Raw genomic sequence first — 21,513 nt, forward strand, 5'->3', positions numbered from 1 at the left:
TATGTATATTAAGTCTACAGTGAATAGTTAGAGTTTAAAATGCACTGCCTGGAAGTGTGGTGGAGGCAGGTTCAATTGAGGCATTCAAGAGGGCATTGGATGATTATTTAAATAGAAACAATGTGCAGGGTTACGGGGAAAAGGCAGGAGATTGGCACGAAATTAAAATGCTCAGAGAGCCGTTGCACACACAATGGGCCGAATGGCCTCCTTCTACACCGTAACAATTCTGTTGTTCCCTGTGATTCTGTGACATGTAAATTGAGTCAAGTCAAATTTATTCCTAAACAAAAACAGAATTACCTGGAAAAACTCAGCAGGTCTGGCAGCATCGGCGGAGAAGAAAAGAGTCGACGTTTCGAGTCCTCATGACCCTTCACCGTCGATGCTGCCAGACCTGCTGAGTTTTTCCAGGTAATTCTGTTTTTGTTTTGGATTTCCAGCATCCACAGTAGTTTTTTGTTTTTATCAAATTTATTCATCCCCGCTGGTGAACAACAAAAGGAAATAGCCAATTAGAAAGGAGATTTAAATGGTTAACTAAATATATTATGTAAAACCTTCTTCCAATCATATTCCACAACTCAAATTCCATCAAAAAAAATGGAAATAGTTTCTCACCACATCACTGTATATCACTTATAGGCACCTAAAATTAAGTTATGGAACAAGCACAAAACTTTTAAAAGCATAGAATTTCTTCGAACATATTTTCCCCTCATCCAGAAAGGATAAACCCTACTAAACCTTGAGCTACGTTGAATTCTAGATACACATACATAGGCTTGAATAATTCATGACATCCACTTGGTAAACTGGCTCTCCAACTTCAAAGGACTCCAAATGCTAGCTGAGTTGCTATGTATTATGGCATGCATTCCCTGAGTGAGTCAGTCAGGAAAGTCCCAAATCATGCAAAAGAACAGACATTTTCTTTCATACAAAAAAAGTGGCACGACAACTGCTCAGGATAAAAACAGAAAATGCTGGAAATGCAGGTCTGGCAGCATCTGTGGAGAGAAACATGGTTGACTCTGTTTCTTCCAACAGGTGCTGCCTGACCTGCTGGGTATTTCCAGCATTTTCTGTTTTTATTTCAGATTTCCAGCATCTGCGGTATTTTGCTTCTGTATTACCACTTGGAACAGTTGGGAATTTCCCAGTCAGCATTTTCAGTTCTTGAACGTTTCTATTATATATTCTGTTAATGCACTATTTGAATTGTTTTAAATGCAGATTAATCTTTTTTGAAGAATGATGTGCTGATATTTTAGTTATAACTACAAAGTACAGTACACCCAACACATACTTCCCGTGGAGCTGGTAACTCCAGTGGGAAACCTGAGCACTGCTGACATTTTTGAAAGACCCTAAGTAGTGAATAAATTTAGATCTAATGTCAATGTCATCAGGTGGTCATTATTGTTCCTTGATTCTAAATTCTGCTTTTCATTTAAATTTTGAAGGATCATTAATGGTTATTATGCTGATTTTTATTTATAATGGGATTATTGTGTTGCAACTTAATTGTGGCATCACCTACAGGTTGAAAAATAGAATGTCAGGGAAATTGGTATTTGCAAAGGCATGAAGCTGAGCCAGGAGACAGCAACAGACTGAACGGATAAAAAATTCTCAAAGATACAGCAGTCAAAACAGTTTCCCACCAGACTCCTCTTCGCTATATATATCTAAAAGATTGATTTTATTATTCAATAAAATCTCCATTTCAATTTATTACATAATTAAATGAACTTCCTGCTTCTCTATCCCACCCTGATAACCCCCAAGTTAACAGAACATGTGGGGAATGTCCCAAATCACCATGGCTCAACTGGCAAACATGGCACCTAATACCTGAGCTAAACAATTGTTCCCACAACTCCCACAAGTCTTCGCATGATGCAGCCTGCATCACTTTGCGTATTCAAAGAACTCAATTGTATTGAGGCTGGGGCAGCATAATCCAGTAACTGGATTGCAATTCTCAAAAGCCATTACCTGGCCTCATGCCCCAAATTTACCTCAAACATGATGCGGCTGCCTGCTATTCCTAGACCATTTTACACATTTAGAGATTTCTCAACGTTTTCTTGGTTCCTATTTAATCCAATTGTTATCGTTCTCCCTCCTGAGGTGAATGTTCATCTTATGTTCCTTCAAGATTCTCAAATATCTCTGCTTCAGTTCCTTTGCTGTTTGCTTTCTTCTCTTGCTCCTAGCTTCACACACATCACTGCCTTCACCGATTACAACCTTTTTTCATAAGAAATATGCAAACCTTAGGGCATTTATTTAAAATTCTCTCCTGCTATTCTAGTAGATACACTGGTCCAATTGTTTTAAGAATAAGCTATTCCATCAGAATAGCAGAGAGGGAAATAACAAATGATTTATTACATTACAGGGTCATGGCTGCAAGATGACAAAAGACTGGGACCTGAATATTCAAGGGTACATTATATTTTGGAAAGAAAGGCCGAGGGACAGCTCTGTTAATTAAGGATGACATTAGTACAAGAGAGAGAGATGACCTTAGTTCTAAAGATCAAAGTGTAGAATCAGTTTGGGTAGAGATAAGAAATGCTAAAGGTAGGAAGTAACTTGTGGAAGTGACTTATAGGCCCCCTAACAGTAACCACACTGTAGGACAGGGTAAACAGGAAGAAATAATGTGGACTTGTGAGAAAGGTATGGCAATAATCATGGGTGATTTTAATATACATAATAAATTGGGCAAATCAGATTGGCAAAGGGACCCTGCAAGATGAGTTCATGGAGTGTTTTCAGGGCAATTTCTTAGAGCAGCATGTGTCAGAACCAACCAGAGAGCACGTCATGTGAAATGAGACAGGATTAATTAATGACCTCATAACAAAGGCACCCCGAGGTAGCAGCAATCATAACATGACTGAGTTTCGCATTCAGTTCGAGGGACAGAGGGGTGGGTCTAAGACTAGCGTTTTGAACTTGAATAAGGGCAATTATAAGGGTACAAAGACAGAGCTGGTTAAAGTGAACTGGGAATTTAGGTTAAGGGATTAGTCAGCAGAGATGCAGTGGCAGATATTTAAGGAGATATTTCGTAATACTCAGCAAAGATACATTCCAGTGAGAAAGAAAGACTCTAGGGAAGGATGTACCATGCACATGTAACTAAGGAAGTTAAAGATAGTATCAAATTAAAAGGAAAAGCATACATTTTCATGAAGATGAGTGGCAGGTTAGAAGACAGCAAAGAATGCAAAAAAAAATGAGGAGGGAGAAATTAGAGTATGAGAGAAAGCTAGCTGGAAATGTAAAAACGGATAGTAAGAGTTCCTACAAGTATTCAAAAGGAAAAGAGTAAGTGAACGTTGGTCCTCTACAGAGTGAGTCTGGTGAATTAATAATGGACCCCATGAAGTCTCATGGCATTAGGTCAAACATGGGCAAGGAAATCTCCTACTGATGACCACATACTGCCCTCCCATAGCTGATGAATCAGTGCTCCTCCATGTTGAACACCAGTTGGAGGAAACACTGATGGTGGCAAAGGTGCAGAATATACTCTGGGTGAGGGACTTCAATGTCCATCACCAAGAGTGGCTCTTGCACAACTTCTGACCGAGCTGGCTGAGTCCTAAAGGACATAGTTGTTAGACTGGGGCTGTGGTAGGTGACGAGGGAATTAACAAGAGGGAAAAACATACCTGACCTCAAACTCACCAATCTGCCTGCTGCAGATATGTCCGTCCATGACAGTATCAGTAGGAGTGACCACCGTACAGTCAAAGTCCCGCCTTCACACTGAGGATACCCTCCATCGTGTTGTGTGAGACTATCACCGTGCTAAATGGGATAGATTTCAAACAGATCTACCAACTCGAGACTGGACATCCATTGAGGCACTGTGGGCCATCAGCAGCAGCAGAATTGTACTCAATCACAATCTGTAACCTCATGGCCCAACATAATCCCCACTCTACCATTACCATCAAGCCAGGGGATCAACCCTGGTTCAATGGAGAGTGCAGGAGGGCATGCCAGGAGCAGCACTAGGCATACCTATAAACGAGGTGTCAGCCTGGTGAGGCTATAACACAGGGTTACTTGCATGCCCAGCAGCAAGTGGTAGGCAGAGTTAAGTGATCCCACAACCAACAGATCCGATTTAGGCTCTGCAGTCCTGTCACATCCAGTTGTGGACAATTAAACAACTCACTGGAGGAAGCTTCACAAATATCCCCATCCTCCATGATAGGGGAGTCCAGCACATCAGTGCAAAAGATAAGGCTGAAGCATTTGCTACAATCTTCAGCCAGAAGTGCTGAGTGGATGATCCATCCCAGCCTCCTCCGGAGGTCCCCAGCATCACAGATGCCAGTCTTCAGCCAATTCGATTCATTCCACGTGATATCAAGAAACGGCTGAAGGCACTGGCTACTGCAAAGGCTATGGGCCCTGACAATATTCTGGCAATAATACTGAAGACTTGTGCTCCAGAACTTGCCGTGCCCCTAGCCAAGCTGTTCCAGTACAGCCACAACACTGGCATCTACTTGGCTATGTGGAAAATTGCCCAGGTATGTCTTGTGCACAAAAAGCAGGGCAAATCCAACATGGCTAATTACTGCCTCATCAATCCACTCTCAATCATCAGTAAAGTAATGGGAGGGGTCATCAATAGTGCTATCAAGCGCCACTTGCTTAGCAATAACCTGCTCACTTATGTCCAATTTGGGTTCCGGCAGAGCCACTCAGCTCCTGACCTCATTACAGCCTTAGACCATAAGACATAGGAGCAGAAATTAGGCCATTTGGCCCAGCGAGTCTGCTCCGCCATTCAATCATGGCTGGTAAGTTTCTCAACCCCATTCTCCCGCCTTCTCCCCGTAACCTTTGATCCCCTTACCAATCAAGAACTTATCTATCTCGTTAAATTATGGTTAAAACATGGACAAAAGAGCTGACTCCAGAGGTGAGGAAAGAGTGACTACCCTTGACATCAAGGCAGCATTTGACTGAGTGTGGCATCAAGGAGCCCTAGCAAAACTGGAGTCAATGGGAATCAGGGGGAAAACTCTCCACTGGTTGGAGTCATACCTAGCACAAAGGAAGATGGTTGTGGTTGTTGGGAGGTCAATCATCTCAGCTCCAGGACATTACTGCAGGTGTTCCTCAGGGTAGTTTCTTTGGCCCAATCATCTTCAGCTGCTTCATCAATGACCTTCTTTCCATCATCAAGTCAGAAGTGGGACGTTTGCTGATGATTGAATAATGTTCAGCAATCTCTACTCCTCAGATACTGAAGCAGTCCATGTCCAAATGCAGCAAGATCTAAACAATATCCAGGCTTGGGCTGTCAAGTGGTAAGTAACATTCGCGTCACACAAGTGCCGGGCAATGACCATCTCCGAGAGAGAATCTAACAATCGCCCCTTGATGTTCAATGGCATTACCATCACTGAATCTCCACTATCAACATCCTGGGGGGTTACCATTGACCAGAAACTGAACTGGATTAGCCATATAAATATTGTGCCTACAACAGCAGGTCAGAGGCTGGGAATCCTGAGAGAGTAACTTGACTCCCCAAAGCCTGTCCACCATCAACAAGGCACAAGTCAAGAGTGTGATGGAATACGCCCCACTTGCCTGGATGAGAGCAGCTCCCACAACACTCGAGAAGCTTAATACCATCCAGGACAAAGCAGCCCACTTGATTGGCACCACATCCACAAACATTCACTTCCTCCGCCACCGACGCACTGTAGCAGCAGTGTGTACCACCTACAAGATACACTCCAGGAATTCACCAAGGCTTTTTAGACAGCACCTTCCAAACCCACGACCACTACCATCTAGAAGGACAAGGGCAGCAGATAGAAGGGAACACTACCACCACCTGGAAGTTCCCCTCCAAGTCACTCACCATTGTGACTTGGAAATATATTGCCTTTCCTTCGCTGTTGCTGGGTCAAAATCCTGGAACTCCCTCCTTAACAGCACTGTGCGCGTATTTACACCATAAGGACTGCAGCGGTTCAAGAAGGCCTGCGAAGCCCACATCCCGTGAATGAATAAAAAAAAATAAGGAAACGGTGGTTGAATTGAACAGATATTTTGCATCTGTCTTCACTATAGAGGATACAGATAACATCGCAGAAGTAAGTGTGTATCAAAAGGTGAAAGGGACGGAGGAGGAATTAAAACAATTATAATCACCAGGGAAAGGGTACTGAGAAAATTATTAGAACTAAAAGCTGACAAGGCCCCAGGCCTTGACGGACTTCATCTGAGAGTCTTAAAAGAAGTAACTGCTGAGATAGTAGGTGCACTGATTTTAATTTTCCAAAATTCCCTAGATTCTGGAAAGGCCCCATCAGATTGGAAAATAGTGCATGAAACTCCTCTATGCAAGATAGAAAGGAGGCAGAAAGCAGGAAGAAGAGGAGACAGAAAGCAGGAAACTACAGGCCAGCAAGCTTAATGTCTATCATAGGGAAAATGCTGAAATTTATTATCAAGAAGGTTATAGAGGGGCACTTAGAAAATCTCAGTGTAATAAGGCAGAGTCAGCATGATTTCGTGAAAAGGAAACCAGGCTTGATTAATTTATCAGAGTCCCAACGTGGATAAAGGGTAACCCTGTGGGTGTGGTGTGCTTAGGTTTCCGGAAGGCATTTGACAAATGCCACATCAAAGGTTACTGCACAAAATAAGAGCTCCTAGTGTAGGGGGTAACATATTAGCATGGATAGAGGATTGGTTAGTTAACAGGAAACAGAGTGTAGGCATAATTTGGTCATTTTCAGGTTGGCAAGACGTAATGAGTGGAGTGCCACAAGGATCAGTGCTGGGACCTCAATTATTTACAATGTATATCAATGACTTGGTTGACGGGATCAAATGTATGATTGCTAAATTTGCTGATGACACAAAGATAGGTAGGAAAGTAAGTTGTGAAGAGGACATAAGGAGTCTACAAAGGGATATGGATAGGTTATGCGAGTGGCCAAAAAGTTTAGCAGATGGAGTATAATGTGGAAAAATGTGAACTCGTCCACTTTGGCAGGAAGAATAAAAAAAGCAGCATATTATTTAAATGGGGAGAGATTGCAGAACTTGGTGGTAGAGGGATCTGGATGTCCTGGTACATGAATCAGGAAAAGTTAGTATGCAGGTACAGCAAGAGATTAGGAAGGCAAATTAAATGTTGTTATTTATATTCCATTCCCCTTACAATAAAAGTAAGGATATTTTGCTACAATTGTATAAGGTATTGGTGAGACCACATCTAAAGTTCTGTGTACACTTTTGGTTTCCTTATTTAAGAAAGGACCTAATTACATTGGAAGCAGTTCAGAGAGGGTTCACTCAACTGATTCTTGAACGAGGGGGTTATCCTTCGAGAAACTGTTGGGCAGGTTGGTCCTGTACCCATTGGAGTTTAGAAGAATGAGAGCCGATCTTACTGAAACATATAAGATCCGGAGGGGACTTGACAGGGTGGATGCTGAAAGGATGTTCCCCCTTGTGGGAGAGGCTAGAACTAGGGGACGCAGTTGAAAAATAAGGGATCTCCCATTTAAGACAGAGATGACGAGGCATTTTTTCTCCCATAGGGTCATGAGTCTGTGGAACTCTCTTTCCCAGCGAGTGGTGGAGGCAGGGTCACTGAATATTTTTAAGGCTGAATTAGATAGCTTCTTGATTGACAAGAGAGTCAAAAGGTTAAGGGGGTAGGAAGGAAAGTGTATTTAAAGCCACAATCAGCTATGATCTCAATGAATGGCAGAGCAGGCTCGAGGGACCGAATGGTCTACTACTTCTCCTAATTCATTTGTTCGGATGTTTATGATACTAGTTTCCGACAGTGTAATTTCAGGGTCAAAGATATTTAATCACAACTCATTAAGTTATTGGAGAAGAATTTTTTTTTGAATTATTCTGAGATAAAGAAAACAAAATACAATTAATTGGGGATAATATTATTAATATTCAGTTAATATTTTAACATTTTATGTTTAGAATATTTTTGTTTGTGAGCAATTCCTTAGATCAACTGTTGCATGTTAAATGTTATGAAAAGTCCAGGTGAAAAATATTCTACATCTTACTTATTGACTTAAAAACAAACTAACAGCAATTGCAATATTATGCGCATCTTCATGTGTTAATATTTAATAAGGCTGCATTTATTTCTACATAATAAGCACATTGAAAAATGCACGCCATCTTTTCAGAAATGAAGCTAAAAGGGATTTAACTCTGACAAGAGTTAGAAATACAAATCCAGCCCACAAGGAATTATAAATAACACAATTATTTAGTCTACTTGCATTCTCAGTTACGTTTTAAGACCTGCAACTCAGCCAAGTGATGAAAAGCAGTGACAGGTTTATAGGAGCTGAAATGCATTAGATTTTACTATTTGTTTACCCTGAAATTTAAAGAATAACAGGCAACAGACTGTAAGGTTTGAAAGTCACCATTCTGCCGAGCCAGGAAAAGATACTTCTGGGGACAGTCGTGGCGAGGCAGTTTGCTGGTATGACTAGATGATAATGTGAAGTGCAGAAAGTAGCAAAATGCACTTCTACTTACAAAGTTTTGAATCAGTACCAATTCTCTGCGGATTTATGGACACAATCCAACATAAAAAAACACAAGACTCTTACTTTATACAGAAAATAGTTTAAACATATGAAATGTTTTTTCCTTGATGTTAACGAACAATATTTCGGTATAGTTCAGAAGTTTATAAATGCATTACAAACACTACACATCAGATTTTGATAACTGCCAGCAAAATTCACCATGCAAAAAAATATTGTAGCAGAAAAGCAGGCATCTACACCCCCAATTTTTCCCTATGATTTTCTCCCTTTACTCCTTTTTTCTTGAATGACAACTATAGGTGGGATTCAGTTTCACAAATCTTTAGTAACTTTCCCAGTTGATCATGCTGCATATCATTTTGGACATTGAATGTTGATGGGATATTTGATGGTGAAGGCCCCAAACTGAGTGTATGTGCTTATACCTGCACACCTACATCATTAGTGATAAAGAGCATAGCCCTGCTCAATTTTCTTTTTCTTTCTCTGCAAGAATTGGTCAATGGCACGAATCAGGGAACAAAAGTCGAAACATCGTGGCTAATATCAAACAATATCAGCAATAAAAATCATGCGGCAACAGAAATTAATTACAGCTGGTACTATTGATTTATTTGGTGGATTATGTCATATCATTAGTCCATCCTAATAAGGTTAGTTTTTGAAATATGAAAAATATTCCACTCAATATTCAAACATACAAGATCCTGAGGAGTCTTGACAGGGTGGATGTGGAGAGGATGCTTCCTTTTGTGGGAGAATCTAGAACTAGGGGTCACTGTTTAAAAATAAGGGGCTGCCCATTTGAAATGGAGGTGAGGCGAAATTTTTTCTCACAGAGGGTTGTGAATCTTTGGAACTCTCTTCCTGAAAAGGTAGTGGAAACAGAATCTTTGAATATTTTTAAGGCAGAGGTGGATAGATTCTTGGCAAGCAAGGGGGTGATAGGTTATCGGGGGTAGGCGGGATGCAAATTTCAGGTTACTATCAGATCAGCCATGATCTTATTAAGTGGCAGAGCAGGCTTGAGGAGCCGAACAGCCTACTCCTGCTCCTTGTTCGTATGTCTGTGTGTAAGGTGGCTAAATCTATATGTGGCATAAGTGAGAACAGTTTCTACATTTCACAAATGTGCTATGTCCTGACCTATAGCAAATACTGACAACTTGGATTCTTCATATACATTTTCTTGGACATAAAAGTTTTGAACATAAAATTTTATATGGCTACTTATCCTATAAAACTGAATGACACGGTGTCAATTATAGAATCAGATCTGTGGCAATGCTGCACTTAAAGTGACCTGGCTGAGACATACATAACTGTAAAGTGTCATTGAGACGCATGACAGCTTGTATCAAACTGGTATTAGTGTCTTCACAACATTGCTCATCTCTGTGCAGAATGCTGTAGTCAGGTTATTAATGAAGTTCAGTCTGCAGACTGCTTTCTGACCCATACTAATGCCAGTCCATTATCAGTCTGTTTCAATTGTGCACTACCAGCTAGACGGGATGGTGTGTCAATTGTTTATTTCTCCTGACTTTGAAGTCCCATCTTGGGCTACTCCACTGAACTGCCTGGTTCACAGGACTCAACAAATTGGCCAGGATTTTGAGGTCAGCGGTGAAGGAGCAGTGCTTATCGCTGACCTTGAAAAAAGAAGCCCACAAAGATATTGCGGGCTCTCGAGTGTCAATTTTCTCTATTCGGGAATGACTTTGAATTTTTGTCATCCATAGGAGATCTATGGTGTCCAGAAACAGTGATGTCATCAAGCAGCCAATCAAGCTGAAACATTTCCACAGACAGCAAATCAGGAACTTGAAGCATGGATTGCAATACACATTTTAATCATTTTGTAGAAGTGAAAATAACAACTGGGACATAAATATGGCATTAAGGTAGAATCTGATATATAAACAAACTTAAAAAAATGGAAATTTGTGAAATTTTAAAAATATTATTCTGAGGGAATGACACACCAACATTTAGTGCCATTTTGTGCACTAAAGCAACGAAACACATGGATTTCATACAGCATTGGTAGGAGGTATATACCATCTGACATGTTGAACTTGTTCAGACCATAATTTAGCCTGCCAAATGTTACATTGACATCTTGTGCTGTGGGCATAGCTCAAGAACACACACTGTGCAAACACTGTTTCGATATATGTCTGTGCACTTCAATTTCACCCACAGTGCATCAACTATAATCATACAGTAGCACACCTTTTTACTTCCTATCATCAATTTTTTTAGTCCCTACCTAGTAAACTTTGGGATATTGCTAACATTTCACACTCATTGACAAGATATAACAATCACTATTCCTCCAAATTATTGGCTGCCACAAGTATAAACACATACAGCTGAAATGGCTCCTTGACTGAATTCTTTAATGACAATGCTGGCTGGCCACATTAAAATCAGCTAGTCTCTTTAATGTAAAAATGTATAGTTCAAATCACTTATTGTTGTGTTTGATTAATGATTCACAACTGTTTCTATTTAACTGAAATATTCGAGGATCTTTTGCACAGACATTGCTTTATTATTAAGCCATTTATAATTCCAGTTGAACAGTCATCTGAGCTCTCCCTTTTCTGTAACAATCTTTCTCTGAATGTTTATTATGTGCAGTTGTTAACATATTCAGTTCGGACATCTATCGAATTACAATAAACTTTCTTATTTAAGCTTATGAGCACTAAATCAGTGGGACTGTCTTTATATACCTGAACACACATCTGCTTCTAGGTGTGTTGCAAACTCTGAATTAAACAAACACTCATCATGAATTTATGACCCTGCCTGCAAAAGCTACTTAAACTGACATAAGCCATGGCACATTGTTCAATCACAACAATCCTTTTATTTACAGGTGAACACTTGGAATGACCTTGTTTTTATAATTCATAACAAACAACAGAAAACCCCTTAGATTATTTGTATCTTGATATTTGGGTCTTTTTTTGCTTTAATTAATTATCTAAACACTTCTCGGCAAAACTATAAACTTTTAATATAATCTTCTGCAATATCAGACTTCCAACGATAAAAACTGATAGCTTATATCAAGTTGCACTTTAAAAATGTTGTAAATAGAAGGAATGAACTTTGGTGGTTCAGTCCAGGTATATCATGCATCTATCTCCAGGCAAAAATTGCTAAATATGAATAAACTCACATTTATAATATTTTTAGGGACTCTTCTAACTCTTCCAAAATCAGAATTGATGCTAAAAACAGAATTTAGCAATCCTCGTATTACAAAACTAAAACAAAAATACAAACCTGAAGTGCTCCGCAACCTCTCTGGGATTAGATAAAGATTATTTTTCTACAAAGCACCGTTCCATTTCGTGAATTTCATTTCCAATTAAAATAAAAAGTGATTTTCAAAAATATCTGTGGATTTTTTTTACCAAGTCACACATAACTACGAATGAAGATGGAATTTAATTGTGGCGCACAAGCAAAATAATTACGATTTTTCAGTTATGGAAAGAGAGATTTTCGCACAGGAAGAGACTACTCAGATGAATCTAGGTGCCCTAGCTTGCACAGTTCCATTTCCTGCTTTGCTGCATGTTAAAACCATATTATTGATTTTCCCCCAATATCCTTTTCATAATCTTCAAAGAATCATCAAGTATTTTTTGAATGCTTTCATCAATTTGGCATTGATTTCCACCTGTGGCAAAGCATTCTATATGGCAAAATTCAAAAAATGTTTCCAATAATTTCTTCATTTACATATCTTGTACTTAGCTTGATAACATGGTCTCATCTTTACTTGTCTGCCAACGGGATTTATCTATGGTTCCTTGTTATCATTTTGAATCTATCAAATCCCCAATCTTCTCAGCTGAGAGAATACAAAATTGGTTGCTGGAGCTTTTCCTCATAACAGACTCTTAATCTTCAGCACCCTCCTGCTACATCTTGTGTTGGACTTCATCCAAAGGTGTTATGTACTACCAAAGTAAGAAACTCAAAACTGTGAGCAGTATCCAAATGTTGCCTCACTGATAATCATATACAAAAGTCAACATGACCTCTTTCCTTCTGCAATTAATCCCTCTAAATATAATTCAAAAATACCATCTAAACATGTTCATCCATTTTTGTGTTCGCAATTACGACTATAATGCAGCCACTTTTTGCTCATAGCTCAATGTCTTAAAGCTCAAACACTTTCAGTATTTGTCAGCCAGGTCATAGGCTTTTAAAAAATTTAAATTGGAAGAGAAATTCAGCAACTTCAAGTTCAGCCAAGAACAATGCATTTGCTGACTAAGTTAAAAAACAATGAAACTCCCATACAGCTCACATTCTCCTCTTATGGCACATCCAGAATGCTAGCCACAGCTTGTTCAAAGTTTTCTAAACTAAGTTCCATCACAGAAACTGGAAGAAATTATGCTTATCTGCAGTTACTGGAGGCACTTTAACATTTTGAGAAATATTGGAAATGATGGAAGATACATACTGATAATGAAGTGTAAAAAATCGAATGAGTTATGGAAGTATTGAGACAAAGATTCAGGAATCAACCCAATGATTTCAATTATATCACACATCTAGAGTGTTGCTAACAGAAAGAATAAACTGCTGGCAATGACAATACAACATATTCCAAGTGCTACTGCTAGTCGCCAAAGTTCCATGAGGAGTTATACCAGATGTAAAATGAAAAATTCTGTTCTATAGCACAGTCAGACCTCACACTGTGAGAACACAGACAAAATCTTTGTCAAATAATTGACAAGCACTTGGAACATTAACAGTTTTATACATCTAAAGCTTTAAAGCATATTAGATTTATGTAGTTTAATTTTTCCCCACAGTATGCGAGACAATTAACATTTTCAACAAGAAATAGAACAGACATATATTTCATGCCCATCTGCATTCCGGTTGTTTTTACCTGTTTTTACAATTCACAATTGTTTTCAAAATTTTTATCTGCTTTTAAATGGGCATTTTAATTAAAGACTCAAACTTATTGGCAAATCTTTGTGCAGGAAACATTTCAAAATAAACATTACAATACAAATTTGCAATTCTATGTCACTCAGTTTTCTCCATTTCTAGCAAAGCCAAAGTGAATATATTAACCAGACACAAGAAATTAACATCATTCTGTTTTAAGTTAATAAGAAATACAACAGAATGACTCAATGTAACTATTTTTTTAAAAGAAAATTCAAGATGACTTTCCAAACTAAAGGTAGAATTTATGAATTTTAGATTTAGTTTGGACAAATTGGTAAGAATACAAGTTCAAATGCAAAGTATAGGTTGTCAGAGGCTCCCATCATCCTTACAGCTGTGACAGAGTTTAATAAATTCTGTACATTTTGTTCTGTTATAAAGTTCAGAAGCAAAAAGGAGAAAGAAAATTCAATTAAAACATGCATTCAAAACTACTAAAAATTACAACAGACTACAAAATTAAAAACGAAGTATTTTGCTTTATATTCACGGAGAACAAAATTACACAGCAATTAAAATTTTACTTGTAAAGTACTCAAGTCAACCTAAAGACTCATAGTGGGAAGTATTCTAAGATGTATTTGGTACAATTTATATCCAGTACATATCACTAAGAGGCAAAAGCACCACTTGAATAGTTGAGCAAACATGGTCAACAAATGGGGTAAGAGACACTATCGGAGTAAAAGAAAAGGTTTACACAAGTGCAAGAAAAAGTGGAAATCCAACAGACTTGGAGACATTAAAAAGCAACTTGGGGGTACACAAAGAGAGCAACAAGAGGCACAAAAGGAAAATGAAATTAAACTTACAAGGGGTCAAAACTAACAGCAAACCCTTTTATAAATATTAAAAAGAGGAAAGGGGAATGTGGGCTAATTAGAGACAAATGTAAGCAATGCTATAATGGGTAGTAAGTAAATGGCAGACTTGTTAAATGAATACTTTGCATCAAATTTTCTTGCTGGATGAAATGGAATCTTCAAGACTGAAATTGATTGATTTTTGTTGGGTAATGGAATTAAGAAGTGTGGAACAAGGGCGGGTAAATACAGCTGAGGTGCTAATCAGCTATGATCAAACTGAGTGCCAGAACAGGCTTGAGGGGATGATTGGCCTACTCCTGTTTCTATGTTCCTAAGTACAGCTACGAAAGGGCAACTGACTATTCCCTACATCTAACCCTAGTGTCCCTCCTCAAAAGATACAACTAAGAACTGGAGTTAACTATTAAATAATGCCTTTGCGGCATAAATTTTGATAAAATAAATCTGTCTCAAGCATTCTCAAGAAAGTTTTTTTTCCTCTCAATGGCCTCATTGTGGTAAAGTAAGGTACCCTGTCCCTTTAAGAGAATGCAAGTGTACTGATCATGTGACAGCACTGACGAATCACTATACAGCACGGGCAACTGACAACTCTAAGTCTAATTCTGGAGGTTTCTGTGTGAGCACGTTTGATCTGGTGCTCTGTCCTACGTCTCAATAATCCATCATGTTTATTCTTACATCAGTCTCTCCCCACTATGGATTGCAAGCAGCAATTGAGGAGAACATAGGAAGGCGTGCAGTTAGAGATCGGTTGGCCAATGAACTAATTTACCCAAGACATAAAAGTGGCGATGAGGATGGGATAAAAACATTGCAAGACCCCTGAGTGAGAGTCCATAAGGCAGGTGAGCAAAGCATTGGAAAGACCATCTGTACTTACCTTGTAAAATTAGCGACAGCCAACAGTAGGAGCAGAAAACAGTGCTGCAGTTTAAAATTGAAAAAAACCCTGCAGAATTGTGATCGCGGGAATTCTGCCAAAACTCGAAAAGAGCGCGAAACACAGCAGAGAAAAGCCGGCAACTGCAGGGACAGAGTTAAAAAAGAAACGGTGACTGATCTTAAAGCAGTGATGCATTTAAAAGGGTAAATACATGAAAAATGGCTATGGACAGAAAATTATAAGAAACCCCAGAGAGAGGGCAACTCCACGGTAAGCCAAACACCTAAATTCGTCATTACCTGGGAAGCCTATCAGAAGTGCAGTCGCCTTGCAGTCGTTCACGATGCTGCAGTTCCGGCGTGTCGATCAATTCGACCCCATTTCAGATGGCTGGTCTCAGTATGTTGAATGCCTAGTGTTCTTTTTTACCGCTAATGACATCAAGGGAAGGAGAAGAAAAGGACGATTCTTTTGTCCTCATGCGGGATCAAAATGTACGGGCTGATCCGCAACCTTATGTCATCTAGCGCCCAGACTCAAAGGCTTTCGACGAGTTAATAAAAATTGTACAGAGCCACCTGAGACCAATGCCTCAGTTACTATGCATCGCTTCAAGTTCAATTCAAGGAACAGGCTTCCAGAGGAGACAATAGCTGCCTATTTGGCCGATTTAAAGGCATTAACTGAGCATTGAGAATTTGGAACATCCATGAGCGATATGCTGAGAGACCGGCTCATGTGCAGGATTGAAGATGATACTATCCAAAGGCATTTGCTAGACAAACCTAGTCTAGACTTCAATAAGGCATTAGAGTTAGCCACAGCCATGGAGAGTGCTGTTAGAAATTTCAAAGTTATGAAAGATACACAAAATGGCACCGTCCATCTGGTCGAGCGGGACAATCCAGCAACAAAAGGCACAAAAACTTCAGACTCCACGGAAAGACGGGAAATGCTCTCTAGCTCCAGACCATTGAAAAACAACAGTATGCAATGAAAACCTACAATATGAATGACAGAAATACATCCAGGCTCCAGTGAGCAAACGACAACTTAAACAAGACGAGTGCTTTTTCTGCCACCGCTATGGCCACATAATGTGGCACCTGCAGAGAAAGGCTAAAACAATACAATAAAGGCAGAAGGAAAAATTGTGAAATATGCCTAATGGAAGAGCCAGAAGAAATAGAATCAGACATCTATTCATTATATAACCTCAAAGTGGGTAGAACCGAGCCAATCCAAGTAGTCATATTTAACAGACAACCCACTAAGATGGAAGTTGATACGGGAGCGTCAATGTCCGTCACTGGAGAGCATACATTTAGATATCTGAGTAAAGGAGCCCATCCTTTGAAGTTAGAAGTTTTAGACATAAAGCTAAGGACATATATGGGCGAAGAAATAAATGTAAAAGGGGTTTGTCAAGTGAAGGTGCAGTATGCGGGACAGTCTGCAAAATTGCCCCTATTCGTAATGTCTGGCAGGAGATCATGTCTCCTCAGAAGGAACTGGCTGGGAGAGATAAATCTTGAGGGCTTGCTAAGTTCCCAATTCGAAACCAGAAGTGTTGCTACAAAAAAAAGAGTACGCAAAGACCCAATGGGACAAGCCTGTAGAAGTGTTACACTGGGACAGAGTTCAAGCTGAAATCAGCATCCTTCGAAAGGAAATGGAAAATCTATTAAAGGACTTTCGTGTGCTACAAAATCCAATCAGTTCCCAATTTGTGCCACTGGAAAGATATGCAGAAGAAAAGGAAGAGTTGAACCTGTCTCTGGCCGAGTTAAGGAACAAATTAGCTGAGAAGGGAGAGCGAGATGCGATTCTCCAGGAAACTATTAATGAGAATAGGAAAGAATAGGCAGAGTTGAAGCAGCAGCTGCATAAAAGCCCTGAAGTTTTAAAGCTAAAGGCCCTGAATTCTCAGAAGAGTTGTCGGAAAATCCAACTAGTGAGCTCATTCACGTTCAGCTCGTACCTGAGTCTAGTCCAGCCAACAGCGAAATTAAAAAGAAGACAGAGATACGGGTCAGTGCTACAAAGAAAAGGGCATGCAGGAACAAAAAGAGAAATTATTGACAGTCCGCAGAAAGAACAAAAAGATTTTTTTCCCCTTTTCCTCTTTCTCCTCAGAAGTCATGTGGCTCATTGCTGTATTGCTTTGTGCTTGTTGCCCTTTATCTGTTTCAGATTGGAGGGGAGGGGCAACAGGAGTGAGCGTGACTGCACCTGAAAGATGGTGAAATCATCCACTGAGGGACATAGTGGGCAACTGCCCCTGAAAAGGAGGTCTTGGAAACACCAGCTGAGGTTGTTGAGCTACGACACTCAACCCATCAAAGAAGGTCTCCTGAGAGACTTGACCAGTAATTAGTTATTTTGTAAATAGTTAATGTGTTTTAAGTTTGCTACTTTGTACTTTTAAGTAAAGGGGGAGGGATGTGGTAAAGTGAGATACCCTGTCCCTTTAAGAGGAAGCACGTGTACTGATCATGTGACAGCACTGATGAATCACCATACAGCTCTAGCAACTGGGAACTGTAAGTCTAGTTCTGGAGGTTTCTGAGTGAGCACGTATGATCTGGTGCTCTGCCCTATGTCTCAATAAACCATCACTGTTTATTCTTACATCAGTCTGTCCGTTATTGATTGCAAGCAGCATTTGAGGAGAGCATGGAAAGCATGCAGTTAGAGTTTGGTTGGCCAACGAACTCATTACCCAAAACTTAAAACCCATCAACATACCAAAAATAATGATTAGTTCACTGGGATGAGACTATCAAATAGGCATGGATCAACTGACAGGCAATCTTCCAAGTTTCTCATTCAGGGGCTTTGTTTTAAAATGTTGAGAGTGCATATAGAAAAAGCAGAATATTTAAAATATTCAATCTCTACTATAACATATTAATCATTTTAATGCAATATTCATTCATCACCTAGTTCATTTCATACTACTGGATCAACTGATGAATTTGCTCTTCAGTTAACTGAGGGTTTATTTTCTGATCAACAATGACCACATGATAAATAAATGGAAATGTTTTCGTTTTATTTGATAGAGAGCAACATCATGTTTTAAAACAAAGGGTTGGAGAAAAAATAATCTAGAAGCCAATTTGACAGAAAAGTTCCTATAATGCAATTTTTTTTTTTACTTTTCACAATCGATTAGTACTTCATACAAGTAAATAATAAGATATTTGCGGAAGACCACCTGTCACATAACTTCACCGTGCAAACTCTAATAACAGATTCCCTGCCATGCTTTGCTGGAAGTACTGTTTGTTCCAGCAGCAAAGCTGACAGCAGCTTTAATACAGGCGCCTGTGTGGTTTGAATCAGATTATTAGAACAACAAACTTCAGGCTTGGCTGTTCTCACTCCAACCATGAAACCGTTCATCACCAACGGATAATATGCCAGCATAACAGAAATTCAAAAAACTGTGACGTTCCTGCTTCAATGACAATATGATAAGATGGGACAGCGGCCAGTAATTCAGATCAACAAAGATCAGATTTCTGGGCATATATCAAACTTATTTATTCTGTATCATGTTTAACTTTAGTTCTGAATGTAATTCACAAAGAAACCTTCATGTGATGACATATTAACTGTCATTTAATAAAAATTAATTATCTACCTGGTATGGATTTCTTTGATATTTAAATGATAAGCATCCTTTACACAAAATTGGAGTCTAGCCTACTGTGATAAGCTTCAGAAAACTATGTACTGAGCACATACATGACTATGCCATTGCAAGTAAGCAATTTCACAAATGATCTCCTACTCAAACATCATGTAAAGCTCAAAAGCATCATTGCAGTGACTTGTTTTGGCCTGCAGCTAAACTAAAAAGTAATCACTTAACACTTACAACCCTAAAGGGCTACTTGTACATTTTGAATTGCCTACAAAAGGTAAGGTAAATGGAAGAAAAACACAAAAAAACCTTCATGACCAGGAAAAGAACCTCAAGACGTATTGTTGGAGATGTGTGTTTTGTGACATCTGATAAAGTAGGAAGAAATATGTGCAATTGTGGTATGTGGAGCTTCATATTGTTTGAAGAATGAAAAAGACTCTGGTCAAGGCATTTTCCAAACCTGCAAGCCCCACCATTGAGTAAAACAAAGGCAGCAAATGCATGGAAATGCTAGCACCAGCAAGTTCTCCTCCAAGTCAGACACCATCCTAACTTGGAAATATATTGCCATTCACTCAGTCGCTTGTCAAAATACTGAACATCCCTCCCTATGGGTGTACCTACACCACAAGGACTGCAGCAGTTCAAGGCGGTGGCTCACCAACACTTCTCAAAGGCAATTAGGGATGGGCAATAAATGCCAGACTTTCCAGTGATTCCCACATCTCATGAACAAATATAAAAACAACTACATAGCACAAGGGTGCCCAAACTGCTGCCCATGAGTCATTACATCCTGGAAAATGGTCTTCCATGCTAAGGTGATTAGGCTCAGACATTTGCAGCACAGAAGAGGGCCGTTCGGCTATTCATGTGCATGCCGGTCAACAAATATCTGGCTACACTAATCTCATTTTCCAGTGCTTGGCCCATAGCCCTGGTGGCTATGGCAATGCAAGTGAATATCTAAACACTTCTCCAACGTTAAGAGAGTTTCTGACTCAACCACCCTTTCAGGCAGTGAGTTCCTGACTCCCACCACCCTCTGGGTGAAAACATTTCTCCTCAACTCCCCTCTTAGCCTTCTACCTCTTACCTTAAATCTATGCCTCCTGGTTATTGACCCCTCTACTAATGGAAAAAGTGCCTTCCTATCCACCCTATCTATGCCCCTCATAATCTTATACACCTCTATCAGGTCCCCTCTCAATCTTCACTGATTCAAGGAAAACGACCCCAGCCTATCCAATCTTTCCTCACAGCTCAGACCCTCCATCCCAGGCAGCACCCTTGTAAATCTCCTCTCTGCCCTCTCCAGTGCAATCACATCCTTCCTATAATGTGGTGACCAGAATAGCATGCAGTACTCCAGTTGTGGCCTAACCAGCGTTTTATACTGTTCCAGCACAACCGCCCTGCTCTTATATTCTATGCCTCAGCTAATAAAGGCAAGTATCCTATATGCCTTCTTAACTATTTTACCCACCTGCCCTATCTTCAGAAGTCTGTGGATATACACATCAAGGTTCCTCTGATCTTCCGTACTTTCCAGGGTCCTACCATTCATAGTGTAATCCCTTGCCTTGTTAGCCCTCCCCAAATGCACTACCTCACAGTATTCCGGGTTGCATTCCATTTGTCACTGCTCTGCCCACCTGACCAGTCCATTGATATCCTCCTGCAGTTTACGGCTATCCTCCTTACTATTTACCAATCTACCAATTTTTGTGTCACCTGCAAACTTCTTGATCATATTCCTTACATTTAAGTACAAATCATTTATGTACACCACAAACAGCAAGGGCCCCAGGGCCAAGCCCTGCAGAACCCCACTGGATACAGACTTCCAGTCACAGAAACATCCCTCTACCATCAGCCTCTGCTTCCTGCCTTTCAACCAATTTTGGATTCGATGTGCCACTTTGCCTTGGATCCCATGGGCTCTTACTTTCTTGGCCAGTCTGCCATGAGGAACCTTATCAAAAGCCTTGTTGAAGCCCATGTAGACCACATCAAATGCATTACCCTCATCAGCACTCCTGGTTACCTCCTCAAAAAATTTGATCAAATTAGTCAAACACAACCTTCCCTGCTGACTATCCCTGATTAATCATTGTCTCTCCAAGTGTAGATATATTCTGTCCCTCAGAATTCTTTCTAGTAACTTCCCCACCACTGAGGTTAGACTGGCCTGTAATGGTCTATCCCTTCCTCCTTTTTTTAATAATGGGACAACATCAGCAGTCCTCCAGTCCCTCACCTGTGGCCAGAGAGGATTTGAAAAATTACTGCCAGGGCCCCTGATATCTCTTTCCTTGCTTCCCTCAACAGCGCGGGATACATCTCACCCGGGCCTGCGGATTTATCCACTTTTAAGGCCGCTAAGCCTGCTAGTACCTCCTCTCTCTCTATGTTAATTTCCTCTAACATTTCACAGTCCTCCACCCTAATGTCTATACCTGCGTTGTCCTTTTCTATTGTGGAGACCGACGCAAGGTATTCATTGAGGACTGTGTCCACCTCTTCCGGGTCCACACA

The 21,513-nt window shown here is 39.9% G+C and overlaps 1 protein-coding gene and 1 long non-coding RNA gene across 9 annotated transcripts in view; one reads left to right on the forward strand and one right to left on the reverse strand.

Annotated features, from left to right (window-relative positions):
* The window catches only part of LOC144694417 (uncharacterized), a 33,818-nt gene extending 21,833 nt beyond the window's left edge, over positions 1-11,985 (forward strand). The window contains exon 3 of the long non-coding RNA XR_013579746.1: positions 10,346-11,985. This is a non-coding gene — a long non-coding RNA (uncharacterized LOC144694417). The remainder of the gene's footprint in view (positions 1-10,345) is intronic.
* ate1 (arginyltransferase 1) overlaps positions 1-21,513 on the reverse strand; it is a 270,016-nt gene that overhangs the window by 48,905 nt on the left and 199,598 nt on the right. The gene's annotated exons all lie outside the window — the stretch shown is intronic.

Source organism: Cetorhinus maximus, chromosome 20 (genome assembly GCF_964194155.1).
Source record: "Cetorhinus maximus chromosome 20, sCetMax3.hap1.1, whole genome shotgun sequence".
NCBI classification, from domain to species: Eukaryota; Metazoa; Chordata; class Chondrichthyes; order Lamniformes; family Cetorhinidae; genus Cetorhinus; species Cetorhinus maximus.